General features: G+C 44.3%; 1 pseudogene; it reads left to right on the forward strand.

The window, feature by feature from the left end:
- Positions 1-381: 381 nt before the first annotated feature.
- On the forward strand, positions 382-3,786 carry LOC136463823 (wall-associated receptor kinase 5-like; annotated as a pseudogene).
- Positions 3,787-18,324: the final 14,538 nt, after the last annotated feature.

Below are 18,324 nucleotides of genomic sequence, written 5' to 3' on the forward strand. Positions count from 1 at the left end.
CGGGCGGAGGCTGCGCCAGGGTCACCGGCAGCGTCCTGCAAGCAGTCTGAGAAACCGTCATCTTTCTGGGTCTGGAGGCGTGGTAGTTGGGCCTTTACTTAAGTAGTTGGTCGGAGACGTCTTTGTGAACTGCTGGCCGCGTAGGTCTCCGCCACTCTCGGAGGCCGTGTTACAACAATATAGCCACATAACTACCACAGCACTCACAGTCCAGAGTCCAGCCGCTAGCGATCGTACCACCCGACGACCGTAACATCTGATGGGACAGTGGAATTATAGCGGGTTAGAATCTTTGCTCGCGACGGCTTTATACAGTATCTGTGCATGCACGAAACCGTATCTATAGCTTTTAAATATAATCCCGACACTAAACACCACGCAGACAAGCTGATTGGCTTAATGATGAGCTCGAGTAGAGTAATGGTTTGTGCCATGGTGTTCGCTCTGGCGTGCTTGGCGTTGCCGGCCATGCCACCTGCATCCGCAAATGACGGAGGGATACTGTATGTCCCGTCCGCTGCCACCATAGCTAGTCACTGCCCCTCCAGTTGCGGGGACATCAACATCTCCTACCCCTTCGGCATAGGGGCCGGCTGCTTCCGACAAGGCTTCCAGTTCGAGCTTACTTACAACCACACCACTCAACCTTCAAAATTGTTTCTGGGTAACAGCACAATTCAGATTACTTACATTTATGGTTCCTCGGTACTCATCCCAGCTATGTTCTTCAACAGTAGCTTGGAAGAATCTGGTACGAACACCCACAATATATCTTGGAATGCCCCCGCCAAGGGTATTACTATCTCCCGTTATTATAACACTTTCTTGCTCCTTGGCTGCGATTTCGATGTTGACTTGTTCGATTATGTAAGGAACCCTATCGGCTCCTGCATGAGCAGGTGCCACGGCAAGGTATTGCCGAATCAAGGGCCTTGCAATGGGTTTGGTTGCTGTTCCATCAGTCTACAAAACGACATCTCAGGCTTTCAAGGAACAATTGTTCGGGCTGGTAATATGGCAGCACAGTCAGATCCTCGGCACCCTGGCATCATGGCTTTCATGTCGGAAGATGGAATTTATTACACGGAAAATGCGACTGATCTTTTCTCAAGTTGGACAAATGCAAGCAAGATTGATGACGCTGAACTTGAGGTTGCCATCATGGACCAACCAAGCTGCAAAATCGCGCAGATGAACAAGGCAAGCTATGCTTGTGCCACCGGCAGCTATTGCAGAGATGAGTCATATGGAGGTTACAGCTGCCACTGCTACAATGGTTATTCCACAGCCAATGCTTACCTTTCCGAAGGATGCATGCAAGGTGCTCCCTGCTTGCTTTTCTCTAAAAAAAAAAGAAAATATTTAACATTTTATCTTCTTGTTCTTACTCTTATTAATCTATTGTTATGAAGCAGATTACAACCCCAAGCCCAATGAGCATTGCCGGAGGTCATGTGGGAACATGCCCATTCCCTTCCCTTTCGGGCTCGAAGGAGATTGTTTCGGAAACGAAAGGTTCCTACTTAACTGTACAGCCGCAAATGAGACGCTTTTTAGCACAAGATATGCACAGTATCACGTGACTGGTCTGTCAGTAGAAGACGGGACTCTGACAGTTAGCAACGTGCTAAACAATGCTAGCTCCTGGAAAGAAGTAATAATAGCTCAGGACACCGAAAGTGGAGGAGTGGACATGGACGGCCCTGTGGAAGACGAATTTGATTTTTCTATGGAATATGACATTGTTATACGATGGGCAGTTACAAATTCATCTTGTGAACAAGCTATGCATGGGAATAGAAGTAAGTATGCATGCCGCAGTGGAAACAGTGATTGCAAAAACGTGATCCATGGGAAAACATTTATGGGATATCGTTGCAAGTGTTCTACTGGCTACACAGGAAATCCATACATACAGGACGGCTGCAAAGGTACATCCCTCTCATCGATCAGAAGTTAAGTTCGTCTACAGAGCATTACATCACTCATACCCAAAATGGAATGCATATTAGTCGGATCACATGCTCTAACAGAGCTGTAATTCGAAAATCGGATCGAATTATATAAACATTGGATTTGTTTTCAGCATAGTATAATACAAGAAAATATGATACCCTCACCATTCCAAATTACAAGACATTTTGGTTTTTCTAGATACATAGCTTTTGCTATGCACTTACTTATACACTAATGTCTAGATACATAGTAAAATCAATGTATCTAGAAAAGCTAAAACATCTTATAATTTGGAACGGGGAGAGTATATTTGTAACGGTCAATATAAATATTGAATAACAAATTAGATGTCTACAGATATTGATGAATGCTCGCTGCCAAACTACTGCAATGGTACATGTGAAAATATCCCAGGAAGCTATAAATGCACGACATGCCCTCACAGTAAAGAATTTGATTCTATTAAGGGGCAGTGTGTCATATCGACTAAGCAACGGAACATTCTTTTGGGTAAGTCATAGCAAACAAAATCCCCTTGCAATTACATTTTGTAACATTAACATGGTCTTATAACCACAGCAAATGCATATAGGTATTGCAATTGGAATTGGTTGTGGCCTTGGCTCCATATTTATTGCATTGGGTGCAATTCTACTTGTCAATAAGTGGAAGAAAGGCATCCAAAAGAGAATCCGACGAGCATACTTCAAGAAAAATCAAGGTTTGCTATTGGAGCAACTGATCTCAGATGAAAGCGCTACAAGCAAAACAAAGATATTCTCATTGGAGGAACTAGAGGAGGCGACTAACAACTTTGATGCTACTCGTGTTCTTGGTCGTGGAGCACATGGAACAGTTTATTAAGGGATTCTATCAGACCAACGTGTGGTGGCTATAAAAAAATCCAAAATAGTGGAGCAAATAGAGATAGACCAATTTATCAATGAGGTTGTCATTTTGTCTCAAATCATCCATCGTAATGTGGTGAAACTGTTTGGTTGCTGCCTAGAAGATGTGGTGCCCTTGCTTGTCTATGAGTTCATTTCAAATGGCACTCTGTATGAACTTCTTCACACGGATACTATAGTAAAATGCTTGCTTTCATGGGATGATTGCCTGAGGATTGCAACAGAAGCAGCAGGGGCTCTTGCTCATCTACACTCAGCAGCTACAATACCAATTTTCCACAGAGATGTCAAGTCTTCAAATATACTATTGGATGACAACTTCACCACAAAGGTTTCAGATTTTGGTGCTTCAAGATCTCTTTCACTTGATGAGACCCATGTGGTGACAATTGTTCAAGGAACATTCGGTTACTTGGATCCAGAGTATTATCATACCGGTCAACTAACGGAGAAGAGTGATGTATACAGTTTTGGAGTAATACTTGTGGAACTCTTGACAAGAAAGAAGCCAATTTTTATTAATGATTTAGGTGCAAAGCAAAGGTTGTCCCATTTCTTCATTGAAGGGCTTCACCAAGGGTCTCTTATTGAAATAATGGGTACTCAAGTTGTGGAAGAAGCAGACCAGGAAGAGATTAGTGAAATTGCCTTACTTGCAGAAGCATGCTTAAGGGTAAAAGGAGGAGAGCAACCATCTATGAAAGAAGTGGAGATGAGGTTGCAATTCTTAAGAACAATGAGGCTGAGAAAAAGACATCATTTACCCGAAAAAGATGGAGATATTGAGCCTTTGCTATGTGGAAAATCTAAGAACTCACTTAAACATATCTATCTTATTAATGCTACACATATACCACCTCAGGAGACCTCGAGATGCTACAGTTTGGAACAAGAATTTGTATCTTCGTTTAGGCGACGCTAACTACATTATGCTAAGATTATAGAGGGTTTGCTTATATACTGCTGCATCTGAGATATCATATATTTAGAAGTTACATTTAATTTCGTATCTTTGGATGAGATTGTTTCACACAGATTCATTTTATGTGTAATATGCACAATGTACTATAGACCAGATGGCTTGTATCCTTCTATATGATGGCTTGTATCCCTTCTATATTTTCTGTAGATGCATATAGGGTATAGCATCAGGTCCCTATATTAAAGATAAGGTTCTATAAGAACATAGTTGTGGTTGTCGACAAGTCTATTGATAATTTGATATCAATTTCCAATGGCTCAATCGGTGGCTCCGGTAGGCATCAGACTAATACATGATTTCAACTGGAACACGTTGCTGCACTTTTTGTCATAATCAGGCTAGCACATGATTCTAGTAGGCATCAGACTAATGTGAATTGACACTCATATATGAGAACAGAAAGATATGGCAAATTCACTCTTCCCTTCAATGTCCTTGCATGACAGTACCAACTTCGTTGTCCTTTCATGACATTATCAATAGCATGGCCATCACGTGTATTAAACACAGAACTTCAAAGTCGCATTTGCAGATATGAAAGTATGTACAAGTCTACCCTACAGATGCAACTGATCTGCATATGGAAAATCTAAATTAGCAATAAATTCCACTGAAAATGACCATGGCGCAAGGGAGCCTACCAATTCAAGGAGACAACAGTAGCCAAGGCCACGGAGAAAACGCCTCAACCGTCTGCTCGTGCTGCGAGCCTTGGAGGAGAGAGGATGGGATCCCGAGCCCGAGGGGAGCAGTGAAGAATGCCCCGCTCAGGCTGCTCCGCTTGCTCTAGTGACTGGCGAGTACCGACCCTGCGGCGACCTATGAACAGCAAAGTGCGGCACTCGGCAGCGTCGGCGGCGAGGAGTCGAGGACGGAGCAAGTAGAATTGGTTGGCTTGGCGCAGGAATTGTTGGGCCTCAAAGGATTTTCTTCGGTGGGTCAGGGCGGTGCTTACGTAAATGTGGCCCAAGAACTGCTATGGGCAGCATGGGTCAAGGATGATTTTTAACACGGCAAGCATCCAGGTAGCCAGCATGCTCAATGTGCTTGGGCCTCATGTCACCAGACAATCCTACTTCCAATTCGGTTTTGTTGGTTCTTTGCCTTGATTTGCTAGCAGGTTCTTCCTTAAGAAAGTCACTGGATCACCTAACATGATCCAAGTTATGGCTCTGACAACACTGCAGTGCCTGCAGGCGTGACCCTAGTGATTGGGCCGTGGTATAACCATATAGTGTGAAGAACCATCCAAATGTTTAAAGCCTGCTCTGCGTTTAGGCATCTTTGCATAAACTGATTCTCTCAGTCCATCTGGATTAGAGTGAAAAATGTACTAATTTTCCACCTTGAATTCAAGGCCATTGCTAATGTGGAAGCCACAGGAGAGTCACGCCTAACATAATGTAACACCCTAAAATTTGCCTCTTTTGAAACAGGATTAAAATTATTTATTTTGGTATTTTATGTGCTCATGAAATATAGGGAAATAAAAATTTTATTAAGAAATTTGGTTTATATTTGAAATTGGTTTTGAAATGAGAAAACAAAAAGGAAAATGGAAAAGCTGCTCTCTCTATCTCCCTCCTCTCTCTTTTAGCTCAGCCGACCTGCTCCCTTGGGCCGATGGCCTGCTTCTTTCCCCTCGGGCCCAACCAGCCCCGCCTCTCTTCCCCCTTAGCTCTTCCCCGCACAGGCCCATGCCGTAGCCGACCCAGCCGCCCCACGCCTCTGCTCTTCCCCCTTTTCTCCCTCTCTCTGTTTGACTTCCTAGACCTGCTCCCTCTATCGCTGACCGGTGGACCCACCCTATCGGCACTGTCTTCTTCCTCGCGTAGCCATGCCAGACTCTACCGTGGCCATGTCCTTCTCCTTCATGTTTCTTCTCGGTGGCGTGAGCCCTATGCCGCAAAGACTCATAAATACCACGCCCCTGCATCGCCTGCCCTCGCCTAACCCTAATTCGAGCCACTATGCCGCCCTGGGCCCTAACGCCGTCGTTGAGATCTCACCGTGAAGAAGCTCTACGCTGCCATGACGATTAGCTGCTCTTCCGTGCCCGTAAGTGCCTCCCCGAGCTTCGCGTCATGTTTTTGAGCACGCCAAGTCCCTTATCTCTCTCTGTCTCGCTCTGTGTTGCCTTACCGCGCGTCGCTGTCGCTCCGTCACCGCCATTGCTCACCGCTAGCCACCTCTACCCATGCTTAGCCACTGTAATTCACTGAGTTGAGTTCGCCGTTTCCCTCTCTAGCTCCCAGTGCCAATCCCGAGCTTGATTAAGGTCCCTAGAGTTTTTCCCCAATTTCTCCGGCGAGAAATTGCCATCGCCGTCGAATACGCCGTCCTGCTACTGTTTTGGCTCGGCAGTACTCCCCCTCCCCTTCTCTATCTAATCCGAACCATCTAATTTAGATCCAACGGCCACCAGATGCCAATACCCCTTCGCATATCCCCTTTTGCAAAAGAGCCCCTCCCCTTCATTGAAATCAACTCACAGTCCAACTGTGTTCAATAGTATTTAAAAAGAGGTCCCTCTTTCTTCTGTTTTCACCCCTGCCTTTTCTTTAAATAGTACCCACAGTCCTTTGCCAGTTTAAAATCAGATTTTATTTATTTTAAATTCAAAAATCAAGTTTCATCTATTTACAAAATTGCCACTAGCTTCATTAAGCCATATCTTCTCCGTGTTAACTCCGATTTGACCCGTTCAAGTTGCGTTAGATTCGTAACGACATAATCTACGCATTAGTATCAATGTTTTCCATGTCAAGAGATCTAGAATTTTATGGTTTAACGCCTAACTTGAATAATGATTATGCAATTGGATTTTTCTAATTAAAAGTAACTTAGGCTTTTCACCTTGGTCAATTATATGATTAGTTTTACCTTGTTTTTCTAAATCAAGTATAATTTGACTTAACTCAATTAAGGTATTTCTCTGAAGTATCTTATACATGTTTTATATAGCTAAAATAAATAAAGCCTATAGTTTCTTTTCGAAACAAATCTATCGGTAGATGTATCTTTTTCACCGTAGCTTCTATTAGCGTGCTTTTCTCGTCTGTGTGATCGTAGCAACATGTAGATTTGATTTCAAATTCTTTTTCACTGATTGGTGTATTGTTCTAATATAGCTATGTTTGAATGTTATGCATGTCTGTTCGGATGCTTGTGTGGTGCTTTATAATCTTGTCCAGTCGGTGAGTTTTACGTGGTGATCAAGAGGCAGTTCTTTGGAGGTTACGAATCAATAGAAGAAGGATATAAGTTTAAGGCAAGTATAGCATGGGATCTTCCTTATTATCCTATACACCTTTAATCATTTAATTCATGCTGCATGTGTCTACCTTGACTACCACTAAGGATATCCTAGTCTTTTGGTACCTTGTGCCTTGATACCTATGGGGTACTGCATTGGGTAGTATGATGCTAATGCTCAACTACAACCATGATCTTATAACTTGACTAATGGTATATGCAATAAACTCTAAAAGATACTTTTTAGCAACATGGAACAAGGAAGCTAGAGCATTAGGTTGTTTTTATGGTGCTCTAGATTCCTCTCCCTAATGACTTATCTGTAAGTGATTATCTGGGACTTATAGTACACCTGTGAGGGCTACATGGCTCTGGCTTTAGCTCAGTATGAGGACAATTTCTAGCTTGTTAGTGGTTACCTTTATTGGCGTAAGAATGACTTGCCGAATCGGGTATAGTGCGGCCTCTGTCCCCTTGTGTATAGGTTGCGCGTCATTGTGCCATCGGGAAGGGGGGCTCTACATCTGTTTGCCGAGTGAATCTAATGGCCCTAACTTGTTAGACAAACCTTTGAAAGGCTTCATAGTGAACCCTGTCGACCTTCCTTGGAAGTGGGTCAAGAGATTAGCTACCTCGGGTGAAAGGGTAAACACGACTCACAGTAAAAGTGTACAACCTCTACAGAGTGTAAAACTGGTATATCAGTCGTGCTCACGGTCACGAGCGGCCTTGGACCCTTACGGAATAGATGATGAACACTGATGATACAGATGATGAAGATGCTCACTAATGATTACTGTTTATGCTATTCATTATTCATGTTGACCTGATCATGTGTTTACATGGGCTTGTGAATAAACGTGTTACCACCCAATTGCTAAAATCATGACTCATTAAAAGCTAATCGTAGTAAAACCAGTATCAGTCTTTTAAGCCTCATGACCCCCATGTTATATTTGTTGAGTACGACATGTACTTACGCTTGCTTTATTTTTTTAATTATTTGGATAAAAATCCCGGATGGGTACCATATTGCTAGAGTTTGGAGGAATTAGGCTTGTGATCAACCAGTCAGTTGTCCCTGTGAAACTAGAGTCTTCACCCGAAGATCAGAGTTGTCTTTCCGCTGTTTGCTGTCTAAGGTTATATCCTTTATACTAAGTATGTTATATATTGAGCATTGTCTTCTGATATTACCCTTATTTGTAGCTATATGTGAGATTTGACTTCCTAGGCTTCCATATAGTGTGTATCTGATTTTCTTTTTAAAACCGAGTGCTACACGTAATAACCCACAAACTTCTGAGAAGCAATGGGGTGCTTAGTAGTGATATTTTGGTTTTGTCATTTTCCATACCTACGAACGATGATCACGATGAATTTGTGGGCTGATAATGGTAGATGTTTCGAGCGGACAGACTTGACTTGACTAAGAGCATTATCTTTATTAGCCTCTCGATAATCTATACACTAATATATAAATACTCAGGTAACATAATATTTTTATGGAGATATAGGCAGTACATAAGTGTATATAATAGCTGAAAAGTGATGGTTAAAGTGGGCCTCGTGTTATTGAGAGAGATGTAACTCCCTCTTTATTTAAGAAGAAGAGAAAAATATAGATGTCCATTAACAAAAGAGTATTGTAGGATTGCTAGAGAAAGAAAAAAGCATTTTCTTCTACTAATATGATAATTCTATGAAAATAGAGATATGTTAAGGGACTGCTAGAGATGCTCAAAGCTTTCGCGATTCTCAGTGCTTTGGTCATTTCCACCCTTGCAGCATACACGTCTACAAAGTGGAAGGCAGCCGAATAATATGACCAATTCCTCCTTTTCTATGAGAGCCATATGCATGCATGAAGGATCTCAGGCAGGTCGTCGTCGCCTCCCACTTCCAAAAGCAAAGATGAATACACGATGAGATGCCGACTCTGTGAGTTAGGATGGATGCTCGGGTAGTGGACATTTTGTTTGTTTTCAATTTCAGTATTAGAAAACTTTCGGCCACCTTCAAAATTACTGAAATTCAGCCAGAATATTTTTAGAGAGTTAAACATAAAGTATGTTTTTTTTTAAAAATAGATATAAACAAAAGTTTAGCAATTTAAGACCACATATATTGAATAGAAAAATATGCAACATGAAGCATAGAAAAATACTGCATATGTATTAGTGTAATATGAAATTTGAGAATTTTTATTAGCCACCATCGAAATTTGTGAAATTTCGACGAAAGTTGGAACCCTGGTTCATGGGCTTTAGGTGTTGAAACACGGAGACGCGTATCTGTATGTGGTCGTCCAATCCAGTTAATAACCGCGTGATATCCGGACCATGGCGTTTCTGCCTTTATGGGTCTCAACTGGGATGTAAACGGATCGGATACGGACGGATATCACTGATATTACATTTGTTTTCATATTTTTGTCCGGATTTGGATTCGAATACGGATAGTGTCAACTATGTCGGATAGGATACGATTGGATATCGACATCATAAATATGTGATTTGACTATTCGGATACGGATACGGTATCGAATGTTGGATATCCGGACTCGGATACGGACAGATCTCAACCCCTCTAAACGGATTCGGTTTCGAATACGGTCGGAAAATATCCGTACCGTTTTCATCCCTAGTCTCAACCGTGTTAGTGTATCCTTTTGCGGCTTTGCCTATGTATACACACTGCTGTAGTGATTCCTGTAGGCTGTAGTGACGGTTCTCAAAACTCCAGAGCAAGCTGCCGCAAAACTAGTGATGGAACAGATCGAATACGTATGAAATACGAATGTTACTATTTTTTATAATTTTTATTAGATGTGGATACGGATCTGAATATCAATACTAATACAAAACAGATAGTTCGCATATGGATTCACATCCCATACCCATTTAACTTTGTTATAAGTAAATATCAATGTAATGATTTTAGGAAATAAATCATGTAATGAGATATCCAAATATAATAAGTATATTATTTTTTTTGGCTCATGTTCATCCTAGAACTATCAAAGTGATCATCTTAGTCCTTAAACTTTATATTTTGAATTCAATGTCACCTCGTTTTAGTCCTTAAGCTTTATATTTTGAATTCGATTTCACCTGTGAACTACCAAAGTGCATTTTAGTCCTTCAACTTTTTTTTGCTCACTGTCATTACTTGCCTTACATGGAACACCGTGATGTCACGTCTGTTAGCCCTAGGACCACCCACGATTTAAGATAAATGGTCATCGTTAGGTTCCAGTGTATGTGACGTTGTCCTAGCTATCGAACCGGACATCACACTTTTAATATTTATATCCATAATTTAAAATAAATATAAATAAGATCCAAATACTCTTGAATATGAATAATCGGATCGTTCGGATCCGTATCTATTTCATATATCATATATTCATATTGTTCAATTACAATTTTATTTTTCTCATTTCAATAATTAAATATAAATTTTAGCTTACTGATAAAAAGATATTATTTTTTATCATAATTGGTTATTAGTTCAGCTTTACGCTAGAAATAGCTAAGAAAAAGTTGTAGATTTTGTTGTAACACGGCCTCCGAGAGTGGCGGAGACCTACGCGGCCAGCAGTTCGTAAAGACGTCTCTGACCAACTACCTAAGCAAAGGCCCAGCTACCACGCCACCAGACCCAGAAAGATGACGGTTTCTCAGACTACTTGCAGGACGCTGCCGGTGACCCTGGCGCAGCCTTCGCCCGGTTAGCTCGTAGGCGTCTCCGGGCAGAGGGGGCGGAGGCCGCCCTGCTGCAAGGCTAATCAAGTGCCAACATTACCTACGTGTGTGTGCAGGTAACCAGAGGAAGGCGCTCGTGGACGGCGCGGGCGTGCCGGTTCGGCCTCCGCTCGTAGGGGCAGAGACCCAAGCAGGAGGACGACAATACTGGGCGTCGGGGGTCTGCGGCCTCGGCGTCCCAGGGGCAGAGACCGATGGCGGAGGCCTAAAGGCCCTTCGCCGAATCCTGAGGCCCGATGGGGCGGAGACCGACGGCGGAGGTCCAAAGGCCCATCGCCGAATCCTGAGGCCTGATGGGGCGGAGACCAACGGCGGAGGTCCAAAGGCCCATCGCCGAATCCTGAGGCCTGATGGGCCCGCTGATCGCGCAGGCCCAGTACCTGAGGGCGGCATGATAAGATTACCCCCGAGAGGAAAGACGAGTAGTGGAATATTCCGAGAACGTACTGTAGCAGTTGAAGGGTACTATTGTAAACTCTGTAAAAGTGGTAGTTTGAGCCCTATAAATAGGGAACACTTGTAATAGTACGCCAAGTTGGAAAATGAATGAATGAAACCCTAGTTTTACGTGCCATTTCCCTACACGCCCACTTGTCGTGCCTGTTTCCCGAGCCTCCGCCTGAGGGCAGCGCTTGGCGGGCGGAGGCCTCTACCTCCTCCACACTGTTTGAGACCGCAAGTCTCAACATTGGCGCCCACCGTTGTATGACGAGTTTGAGAAATACTGCAGATCAGACAATGACCTCCGGAAAAGGCTGGAGGAGCAGGGTCAAAACAGACAGCAAAACAGCAGCAAAAACTCCCAAAAAAGCTATACGAACCAGAATGCATCAAATCAGAAATCAGGCCAGGGGCAAGTGCTCAGCATCGAGGGTCAACCTTACCTCGAACAAGGGCAACTGGCAGCGCCAGCAGGGCCGGAGACCCAGACCAGAAACCAAGGTCGGCAAGGTTACCAAGGCTAAAACTAGAACAAAAACCACAATCAGAAACAACGCAGGCCATATTGCATTTTTCATGGCAAAAGCGCAGGGCACAGCACCAAAGATTGTCCAGAGACAAAAGAGACACAGGAAAGGATGAAGAACAAACAGACTGCCCAACCTCCGACACAGCAGAGCGCAAGAGAGGTCAACACCACCTACACAAATGGCCACCAGTAGTACTGCCCAATGTACCCAGCGCTAAACGCAAACCAAATACATCCCTCCACACTGGCCTCTGCCTATTACCCAAACTTCCTACCAGCATGGCGGTCAGCGCCTTCGCAGCAGCCTCCGGCGGGCAACTACAGGTCAGAGGCAAGCCTGACCTACATAAACCCAAAACCTCCCCACATAACCTACCTCGTAACAAACCCACCGCCACAAAACCAAAGCAGGTTCGAGCCTCCACCGCAACAGCAGCACATGCAGCAACTGCCTCCTCCACCACCCCACAACCAACCACCAACACCAAAAACTGAGCCAAACCCAGAAAACCAAGTCAACCCCCATGGACCGCTACCCACAATAGGCATGATACTACCAATCACCGGAGGATCATCAATGGAGTTTCAAACAAAAAAGCAGAAAAATGATCACCTCCGCCTGGTAAACAACGTAGCAGTCCAAGGCACAGCAAAATACACAGATTGGTCCAGAGTCCCAATCACTTTCACGGAAAAAGATCTCCACCTAGAAAGCTACCCTCACACAGACGCAATGGTAATCAAGACCAACATAGTAGCATGGGAGATAAGCAGAGTACTGATTGACACTAGCAGTTCAGCAGATATCATCTTCGCAAATACCTTCGACCAAATGAAGCTCAGCAGAAATCAACTAAAGCCCTCCGAATCCCCTTTGATAGGATTCGGAGGCAAGCAGATACAAGCATTAGGAAAAATCTCACTCCCAGTGTCGTTTGGAACCCAAGCAAATGCTAGAACCGAGTACATAACCTTCGATGTCGTCGATTTGTATTACTCATACAATGCCATCTTGGGCAGAGGATTCACAACCAAATTCAACGCAGCCCTGCATATGGCCTACCTGTGCATGAAAATACCAGCACTCCATGGTATTATCACAGTCCGAGATAGCCAGAAAGAAGCAAGAAACATAGAAAAAGCAATCTACAGAGCCCAAAGAAACATCAATGCAGTCGAGTCGGCAGACAAAGAACTAGAGCCTCCAGATATGCCCAGAGGAAAAATAGATATGGCAGGTCAAGAAGAGACAAAGGTGACCCCTCTAGAAAAGGAGTTACCAGACAAAAAAGTAACAATCAGCTCAGAATTGAGCAAAGCAGAGGAGGAAGAGCTCATGGAAACTCTAGTAAAAAACAAAGACATCTTCGCCTGGTCAGCCTTCGACCTACAGGGAGTCAGCAGGGACATCATACAGCATGACCTGGACATCAATGAAAACATGAGGCCAAGAAAGCAGAAACAGAGAAAAATGTCGGAGGACAGAATCCTGGCAGCAAAGACGGAGGTGCAAAGATTGCTAGATGCAAAAGTCATCAGGGAAGTCAAGTATTCAGAATGGCTTGCAAACGTAGTACTGGTACCAAAGAAGAATGGCAAAATGAGAATGTGCATAGATTTCACAGATCTGAACAAAGCTTGCAAAAAAGACCCTTTCCCATTGCCAAGAATAGATGCCTCCGTCGACAAGGTAGCTACATGCCAGAGGTTTTCTCTCCTTGATTGTTTCTCTGGGTATCACCAAATCTGGATGAAAAAAGATGACGAAGACAAGACAAGTTTCACCACTCCATTCGGGACATATTGCTACACTAGAATGCCGAAGGGCCTCAAAAATGCTGGAGCAACCTTTGCCAGAATGACAAAGGAAGTTTTGGGCTCACAACTAGATAGAAACATCATAGCCTACGTCGACGACATAGTGGTCATGAGCAAGAACAAGGATGATCATGTCTCTGACTTACAGGAGACCTTCGCCAACCTCAGGACAGCTGGCCTCCGCCTCAACCCAGAAAAATGTATATTTAGAGTTACAAAAGGGAAGATGCTCGGATACATCATAAGCAGCGAAGGCATCAAAGCGAACCCAGACAAAACCAGAGCAATAATGACAATGGCAGAACCAAAAAATAAGAAAGAAGTGCAAAAGCTGATGGGAAGAATAGCAGCACTCAACAGATTCATCTCAAAATCAGTAGAACACGGCCTCCCCTTCTTCCAAGCCCTGAGGGGCGGAGACAACTTTGAGTGGGGGTCCAAGCAGTCGGAGGCATTTCATAACTTGAAAGAGTATCTAGCAAACTCACTGGTGGTCTCCGTCCCAGAATCGGACAGTCACCTATTGCTATATGTGGCGGCCTCCGACCATGCAGTCAGCGTAGTCTTAGTTCACGAGCTGGAAAAAGAATCAGGCAAAACTCAAAAGCCAGTTTATTTTATCTTAGAAGCACTGTCCGGAGCCAAGCTAAACTACACTAAGGTAGAAAAAGTTGCCTACGCAGTGCTGATGGCATCAAGAAAAACTAAAGCATTATTTCCAAGCCCACGAAATCTCAGTTCCAACATCGCTGCCACTGCAAGACTTGCTCAGAAACAAAGAAGCCTCCAGCAGAATAGGCAAATGGGCTACAGAGCTATCACAGTTTGGTATCTCGTATGTCCCCAGAACAACAATCAAATCACAAGCACTAGCCGATTTTGTAGAAGATTGGAATTCTCCGACAGAGCCCAAGGTACAACCAACCACTCAAGGCTGGATAGCATTCACGGATGGAGCCTAGGGCCAAGTCGGAGCAGGAGCCTCCGCCGTCCTAATGGCACCCTCCGGCGTTAGACTAAAATACGCAGCAAGGCTAGAGTTCAAATCAACAAACAACATAGCAGAATATGAAGGCCTGATCCTAGCGCTCAGTAAAGCAAAGGCCCTAGGGGCAAAAACATTAACAGTCAAAATAGATTCTCAAGTGGTTACTGGCCAAGTAGAGAAAGAATACACAGCAAGAGAGCCAGAACTCATCAAATACCTATCCGTTGTCAGAAATTTGGAGCGGAGATTCGAGGGCTTCACCCTGAAGCACATCCCAAGATCAGAAAATGTAGAGGCAGATGAACTAGCAAAAGCTACGGCAAACAACCTGCCACTGCCACCAAACACTTTTTACCAGATCCTGAAGTCTCCGGCAACTGCGGAGACATCTAAGGCACCTAAGCCCATACTACACCTGCAAAATGAAGATTGGAGAAAGGCGATAACAGAATTCTTAGAAGGCAAAACCACCGAAGAAGATGAAGCAAAAGCAGCAAGAATATAGGCTAGGGCAAGAAATTACACAATCATAGATGGTGTACTGTACAAGAAAGGAGTGGTCCAGCCTCTCCTCAAATGCATATCGCAGAGCGAAGGCATAGAGTTGCTTCAAGAAATACACTCAGGAATTTGCGGGTCGCACATTCGCTCTAGAGCATTATTAGCAAAGGCAATAAGGCAAGGCTTTTATTGGCCAACACACATACAAGACGCAGAGCAGATAGTCAGAACATGCAAAGCATGCCAAACATTCTCTCCCGGGCAGTCAAAACCATCGTCGGAGACCAAGCTTATACCCCCGACATGGCTGCTACAAAGATGGGGTATGGACCTGGTCGGCCCATTACCACCATCCCAAGGAGGAAACAGATTCACAGTAGTGGTAGTAGAATATTTTACAAGATGGATAGAAGCAAAGCCGCTGGCGAAGATAACCTCAGAAACTATCAGAAAATTCTTCTGGCAAAACATCATTTGCAGATTCGGTGTACCGAGGATTCTGACAGTAGACAATGGAAAACAATTCGATTCAGAGAACTTCAAAGAATTCTACAAAAGCATTGGGACAAAACTTGCCTTCGCCTCAGTATACCACCCAGAGTCCAATGGTGCTGTGGAAAGAGCAAACAGAATAGTGTTTTCAGCAATATCAAAAACATTGCTGGGCCTACGCAAAGGAAAATGGGTAGATGAATTACCCAGAGTGATTTGGTCACACAATACATCTATCTCAAGAACAACAGGATTCACACCATTCAAACTGCTTTATGGAGAAGAGGCCATGATGCTAGAAGAAATCAAGCATGAAAGCCTCCGCACAACGAGACAGCTAATGTTGCAAGATGAAGAATATGCAAAAGAAACAATAGAAGCCATAAGACTGGAAGCAGTCGAAAACATTGCAAAATATTAGTCCCAAACCAAGAAGTGGAGAGACTCTCAGGTGGTAAGGAAAGACATAAAACACAGAGACCTCGTACTCAGAAGAAAACCGAACGCACAACTTGTTGGCAAACTGCAACCGAAATGGGAAGGCCCATACACAGTAGCGACAGCAGGCCACCATGGCTCTTTCCACTTGACCGATAGCGAAGGTGTCATGACAACCCATACCTGGAATATTGACAGCCTCCGCAGATACTACATCTAGGCAATGTACCAAAGGGCAACCTCCGCAAATAATAAGCGGAGGCCCCTCCATTCATTTACCTTTCAACTCTTTTTTCTTCAACCCAAAAAATGTAAAAGAGCCTGTACTCTTTTCCTCACAGGGGAACTCCAAGCGGAGGTGAGGTTTTTAATGAGGCAGGCTCAATGTAAAAATCCTCTAGAAGTATAAAGAGGTAATTCCCCAAAAGAACGCTTGAAAAGTCCAAAACCGAAAGCGGCCAGCTCTGGCGCCACAATATTCGGTGAACAAAAATAAGCACAGGTCCTTTCAAAGCGTCGGCCACAGGCATTGGCAATTTGAAACGACCTCTATGGCTAAACAGGCCTTTGACCTTGACAAAGACCTGCCCAGAGTCAGGCATCAAAGCATAAATCACCTTGGCCAAACAGGCCATCGACCTTGACAAAGACCTATCCAAATTCAGGCATCAAGGCATAAACCACCTTGGCCAAACAGGCCTCCGACCCTTGATGAAGACCTGACCAGATTCAGGCATCAAGGCAAAAACAACCTTGGCCAAACAGGCCTCTGACCCTTGATGAAGACCTGACCAGATTTAGGCATCAAGGCAAAAACAACCTTGGCCAAACAGGCCTCCGACCTTGACGAAGACCTGAACAAATTTAGGCATCAAGGCAAAAACAACCTCGGCCAAACAGGCCTCCGACCTTAACAAAAAACCACCCCAAGCATCAGGGGCAACACCATTATGGCGCTAGAACCAGGAAGAAGGTCTCCGCCATCGAAAACAGCAAAACGAGGAAAAGGTCTGACAAAACCCTGTCACTTAGGCACTAGGCCTATTTACTTCAAAAGATCTCAAAAGGCACGAATAATTCAAGCAAGATATAGGCCATTAAAGCCAAGATACGTTCCAACAAACAACGTACCAAAAATTTAACAACCAAAAGCCACCACCCCGCTATAAAACGGGTTCCCCCCACGCCCTTAAAACCTCAGTCAGCATAAGGCGCAAGGGGGGAAGAAGGCAGAGCACAAGCACAAGCCACGGCAACGGCCATGGAGGCAGGGGTCTCCTTAGATATCTAAGTCGGTCGTAGATATTGTATGAAAACTTGTAAAATCGGAGGCACCAGTAGACGGTCAGAGACAGTGGGAAAAGAGACAGGAACTACGGCACGGTGATGAACAGCGTAGGCCTACGGAAGAAGGGGGATATCGCACGAAATCTCGTAACATCCCCCCGACGCCGGAGACCTAACCTGCCATCTCCACAAATGAAACATGTCCCACGGGTGTGCAACGTCGGAGGCCCATACCACCAGACAGCTAAAACACCCAGCTAAAGAAATACCAAAAGTCTCCGTCGTCTGCACAAGCCGCGCCAAACCTCCTATCGGATCACACACCGATTCAGCAAGCCTCGCCAGGCGGACTTCAAGTACGCCTCCGCCGGCCAAAAAACTGTCAACACTTCTACCCTGGCCATCAAGCAAGCACAGAGGAGAGAACATGGGGCGGAGGTCCTGGCCACCACCTCTGTATCGCGCACATTCGCCCAAGCAAAGGCCCATGGTGTGCAAGCTTGGGACTAGACGAGATATGTAAACTAGCACAACAGACATAAGCCCCCACACAAACAATCAAGAAAGTGAACCTATTTTGTATTCCATAAAACATCAAGTAGCATTCTTACAGGACACAAACTTACAATAAAATCCAAACTATTGTGGCGGAGGTCCACGTCAAGCAAGCGCGCGAGTAAACCCAGCGCGCTCGTCGTCTATGTCAAACTTAACTGACTCAAACACGTCGCGCGCAACGCTGCGGGGAAAGGCCGAATGCCAATACTCCCAAAGCTCTCCGCTCACATAAATACCGTTGTTGTAGAGAGTCAAAGGCGCGACATCTTGCGCAGGCTCCCAATTCGGAACCTGCGCAAGGTTAAAATTTTCCACAAAATCATTCAGAACAAAAGAAACTTTATTTACAAGAGCCCAACTGGACTACAATATACAAGTCAAAACAGCTAAGTCCTACAAAGAGC

The sequence above is a fragment of the Miscanthus floridulus genome, chromosome 7 (genome assembly GCF_019320115.1).
Source record: "Miscanthus floridulus cultivar M001 chromosome 7, ASM1932011v1, whole genome shotgun sequence".
Lineage (NCBI taxonomy): Eukaryota > Viridiplantae > Streptophyta > Magnoliopsida > Poales > Poaceae > Miscanthus > Miscanthus floridulus.